This window comes from Centruroides sculpturatus, unplaced genomic scaffold (genome assembly GCF_000671375.1).
Source record: "Centruroides sculpturatus isolate CEXI.00-Female unplaced genomic scaffold, Cexi_2.0 scaffold1170, whole genome shotgun sequence".
Taxonomy (NCBI): Eukaryota; Metazoa; Arthropoda; class Arachnida; order Scorpiones; family Buthidae; genus Centruroides; species Centruroides sculpturatus.
The window spans coordinates 25,419-31,418 of NW_019385349.1; positions in this window are offsets into that span (position 1 = coordinate 25,419).

A 6,000-nucleotide genomic window follows, 5' to 3' on the forward strand; every position below is an offset into this window, starting at 1 on the left:
TTCTTTCGCTGTTAAAATAGTGTAAATTTGTGAAAATATCTGCAAGAACTTTGTTTTATCATAATTTCACAATTTCTACGAAATTCTCGGGCAAAATTAATAGTTCACCCTAGAGGCGTAACTAGCCATTCCTGTGCCCTGTGCAAGAATTTGCATTTAGGCCCCTTAATTTATTTGGTTTTGGGAAAATAATAAAACAAGTACATTAAAATAGATTTTTAATAAGATTTATTTTAATTGAATTTTTCTGGCTTTCATTTCAGCAAATTCATTAATTACACCATCATAATTAATATTTTTAACNCATAATTGTTAAAACATTTTAAATAATAAGTTATTTTTTCTACAAATTCTCTAATCCATTGGTTTGCTTTTCAAATCAAATCCTGTGGAAACTTAAATATAGACATTGAATATCACTTCGGTTTATATTTTTCTACTCAACACAAACAAAAATAGCTTACTGTGAAAACTAGTGATGTAACGAATATTCGGTTACTATTCGGTATTCGGCCTATTTTTCACTATTCGGCCGAATACCGAATATTTAATCACTATTCGGCCGAATACCGAATATTTAATCACTATTCGGCCGAATACCGAATACCTAAAAACAGGAGTTATAAACAACAAAAAGACAGTAAATTAATCATGTTGGTATTTAGAGTTAATGTTTTAGAGTTAGTGTTGTTTGTTTATATTTATTTATAACTTGTAACATGCACAAAATAAAAAAGAAAATAATATTAGTCACATGTATTCACAATTTATAATTACAAAGATCAGCACACGTACTGTACACGTCTATCGTTGGAGAATCCTCGCACATCTGAGGGTCTGACCCTGCCTATCATTCTTTTTAAGCGCTCGTCTTTGCTCTTCCCTTTCTCTTTCCTCTATCGCTCTAATCCATGTATGCCTGTGCATACATCACAATACGCGCTCACGATACCTTCGATTCGTCACTTTTCCGTCGTAGAGTTCCCATTTTACAATTACGTGACTCAGCCTGGTGATAACGGGAAAAAGAGACAGACAGGACGTAGATATAAGTCACAGTTATGATTTCACAGATTCGAGACAGCTTGATAGCCCGAACGGCCCCAGGTTTTCGCCCGTGCACGCTAAGTGACTTTCATTACAAGCATTTAGCTTTCCGAAGTCTATGACAACAATTGTTTGGCATTGACGACCGCGAATTTCGCGCCAATAACGACTCGTTCGATTATGTTATCGACTCAATTTCGTATTTATTTTCACATTATCACTTCGCAGTCCTTCTCTCTTCTTTCTCCGTTATTTACACGTGTAGGACATTTCATTGTTATCCACATTTGATATCATCACTTATCACATAGCTGTCATGACGCTCATGTCGGTCCGCTTCAACTGTCAAGAATTAACGCGATTGGCGAAGCGTAGTGACAGCGGGCCAATAGAGAGCGGGGTCCTTGCCATAATGCGGTTTGCGCGCCAATTTTCGTACGTGCGATAATCGAGTCGAATAGTCNGCTGTGTGTTTACAGCACAGCGCCAGTGGATGCAAGGGGTGACCTGAAGAACGACAGGCACTAAGTACACAACGTCCTGTACACAGGCTCAGTTAGACCACTGTAGTTGTGTGTTTACAATCTTCCATCCGCAGCAATAACATGACGTCAATGGACGAAGGGTAGCTAGCAAAGTGAAGGGCTGTCAAGCACTTCCTACCGCTGTAGACACTTTAGTTCAAATTTCCAACTATAGGTTCATTATATCAAAACGTTCAAAATTTTATCCTCTACAATCCCCGAATTTTTAAAACGACATTCTCATACACCCTGTATAAATATAAAAATGTTTGTGTTATTAATTTCGAATACATATTATTCCGAAACCTTCTCGTTGGCGCTTTTATTAAATCGGTGCCTATGGCGGGGGGCCACATTGGCCATACCTTAGTTACGGCTCTGCACCATCATAATTAATATTTTTAACGATATTGTATTCTATTGAAATAATAGAAATATTGGATAATCGTTCTTGTCCGATAGTTGATCTTAACTAAATTTTATTAAGTTTAACTTGCTAAAACTTCTCTCGCACGAAGCAATAGAAACGGGAAACGTTAGAAATATTCGAAGAGCGATATTGATATTTGGATAAAACTCAATTAAACCAAAATCATGAAGAGCCTGTAGAATATTAAACGGAGATGCAGTTTCTATATTTTGTATAAGAGTAATTACTTCAAAATTAAACCTTTCAATTTCACTTGTGAATTCGTACTTTTTTAAATCTTTGCTATATTTAATAGCGAGATCTGTAGCCGATTTTTTTTAAATCAGCAACAATCGTGTATTGTAAAGACCAGCCACAGAGAAAGCAAAAATCGTCACAGATAGTTTTCATTTTTTCATAACGCCAATCTATTTGACACAATAGTGTCAAGAACACTGTAAATTTGTATTTTAAATAATTTTTCGGGTGTCAAGTTACTTCCTTCATCTGGCGTTTTATCTATTTCCATTATCTTAACTTTTTTTTTTTTTTCGTTTATTAAGAAATCCCTTTTCTATACTTTTTGGTTTGTTTTAAGAATATGATCAATAATAGCATCTGTTAATATTGTTGGCCATAAAGCTATATCATTTATTACTTCCATGTATCTATATATATCGAAGCGTTTTTCTGGACTATTTCTATCTTCTGCGTTTTCGCGATCCCTTTTTTCACTAGCATTTTAAAGACTGCGGGAGTCCCTTCGGGCCCTACGCGTCCACATAGTTCGCTTACCGCTTAATCAGTCGTTCAGGTATACACCACATATGTATACCACTATAAAGCAAAAAATGATGTCGAAATTTCTGCACGCCTTTTACAATCTCGAGACTAAGATTTTATTCGGGAGTTACCGTTTTCAATTTAGTAATTTTAAAAATATCCTCGGACAGATTTATTTTTGTTACAAAATGTTACCTTTACAGATTTCTAGCTTTGCACACTAGAAAAATCTAGAAATACAGTTTTGTATATCGTAATAATAATAATAGTTGCCAGAGAGCTCTATAAAGTAGAGAAAAATCTGTAAATTTGAAAACTATAAACATAAATTTAAATTTCTCAAAAAATAAATTAAAAAATCTCAAAAATCGCTACTTTTGGTTGATTTGTCTGAGGTCTCCGCTACCTCACTACGTCCCTCTAAAAGTCGCCACAGTTGGGAACACTGGTGAGCAGACATCTGGGGTCTAAGTAAGACGAAATGTAATTGCCAAACCGCGCTGTAGAAAAGGCGGAAAAATTTAAAATTTAATAATTTCTTGTGAACAGCAGTTTGGGCCCCCCTTCCAAGTGGGCCCTGTGCGGGTGCATCTGTTAACCTGCCTAGTTACGGCTCTGGTTCACCTGCGGACAGTGAGTCAATTCCCGGACTGTCCGAGTGAAAACCGGACGGGTAACGGGACGGTAACACTATTCAAGAATAATCTATATATATAAATAGACGTGTGTGTCCCTATATTTCACTTTTCTGCCAAAACTACACATCGCACACGAATGGTGTTTGTATGTGGTAGTAGCCCCAAGTCTCCATTCGTGCACTATGGTGGTTGCGTCTCGATAGCTATAAGGGTGCGGGAGATATGGGGTTTAAAGTGGTTGACTTCGAAGATTTTCTATTTCGATTTTATTTTAAAAATGTTCGAACCGTTTTAAATTCGAATTTGTTTGATTATAGAACGATTGTAAACGTTCCAGAAAATTGATCAAATTGAAAATAGTTCGTTTGANTACTATATCACCCAGAAAATTATTTTTCGCCCCCCAAAATATAAATTGTTGCTAATCGCCCCCTGAACATGGAAAAACGCCCACATGGGGGCGATATCGCCCCCGTTGAGAAAAACTGGCATAGATGGAACCGGATACATGAAATTTCTGTAAATTTGAAAAGTGTTGTTTTTTAACACACAGGTTTTGAACTGACATTCAAAAGCACAAAAGATCTATTGATAGAAAGAACTGTCAATCCTAACTAAAGCATTAAAAAAAATTTTTGATGAGAGTAATCTATACAGAATATGCCTATTCTTTATTCAAAATTGTTCAATAACTTTTACATTTAAACTTTATAATTTGTTAAGCAAGATTTGTGAAAATTTCTCTTTCAGAGGTATACAAAACTTAGCTAATTTTATTGTTTCATCTAACTATATTAAATGCATGTGACAAATTCATTAATTTTATTGTTTCATAAACTATATTAAATGCATGTGACTCGTCTTAATTATAAATTTCATCCTTTCTCGAACTTTTTATAAATAATGTCTGTAACAAATTATAAATTTTCTGTTATTCATTATCTGTGCACGTATATTTAAATTTAAAACACTAATCGCACTGTTAAAATTATCTATTGTGTATGATTTGGTTCAGAGATATTGTACAGTACATAAAGATCAAGTATGAAGTTAAAATTCGTTCAAAAAAATAATCAATCTTAGTAATTTATTAAGTACTGTAAAAGTAAACCATTTTTAAATTATTCCTATAAATTTAAGAAAACGTGCGAGCTAAACTTTATACTGTATTTTCACTTTATACTCACTCAATATTACAACTAAAAAAATAATCTATTTCTGCGTGACTTCGTTCCGACGACCACAAAATATAATCGACCCGCATATCCTATTTCGGTGGGTTGACGTCATTCAGCCGACGAATCAGCGCGTTGTGCCATCTGGATATTTAGTCGCACGTGGCAGATCAGGTTTGTGGCCCCCACCAGTGGGCGAGTGGTCTCCGTTGCCGCTCATCGTAGTGGTGACCAGACCCTAAAGACTGGGAGGTTCGTCGTGGGTTCGCGCCACGGTCGGACAGGCTGGCTGCTTGGAGTTTTCCGGGTTTTCTCCTTGCCTATAACGACTGAATAGGAGGCCAGTTCCCCATAAAAGTCCTCCCGGAAGGCATTTATTTCCCGCGCGTACGTATGGCTGTTCGATACAGCCGGCTAATCGGTCGCCTAGCGATCATACACATACATAAGTCTACTCGGAGAAAGAGCCTATATTGAGCTAAACTCTCCATATAAACACCATCGAAGAAGAAAGAAAGAAGGGAGGAAAGGAAAAGATCAGGTTTGTTCGAACATTAGTTCCTGACGCATGCGCAATGTCATTTTAGAATGCGAAGGATAACATGCGTGCTGGTTCTAAATCAGTTACAGTTAAGTTACTCTTACGCAAGTCCCTAGTCCCTAAGTAATCTAAATTAAGGTAATAAATGGTATGTATTAACGTCGGAATTAGATTACGAAAAGGATTGAAACAGATTCTCATGAACAGCTAAATCAACACGTCTTTATTGAAGTACATAACGGTGCAGAACTCTGCAGTGCGCAGGCGCGCTACTAAATATATACATTCGAAGTGCCATAGGTGGCGCTGCGATACATAGCATCATCCCCTCCTAAGGAGAAGTTACAAACATAGTCTTGTAAGTATCTAGGAGTTTTACGATGTCTACGACTTGACTCTTGAGTACTAGAGGAGTCTGAAGTTAAGACAGTATCTGATGATGAATTTTTCATGTTGTCTTTCTGGGGAATATTTTCAACTATAGGATTATTTTCTTCTTCCCACCACAGCTGAAGAGGAACGAATGAAGCACCTTGAGATTCGAGGGATGAGGATGATCGAGATCTCAGTTGATCAATATGACGTTTCCATATGGAACCATTAGGGAGCTCAATGTTATAGGTCAGGGCTGTCCAACTGGCGGCCCGCGGGCCGTATACGGCCCGCCAAATAATTTTTACGGCCCCCGAGTACATTTTACTATGAATAAATTTATGTTACTAAATTATTATTATTAATATTAAAATTATTTTACTATCGTGTTTTCCCGAAAATAAGACAGTGTCTTATATTAATTTTTGCTCTGAAAAATGCGCTAGGTCTTATTTTCAGGGAATGTCTTATTTTTTCCAGGAAGAAGAATTCACATTTATTATTGAACAAA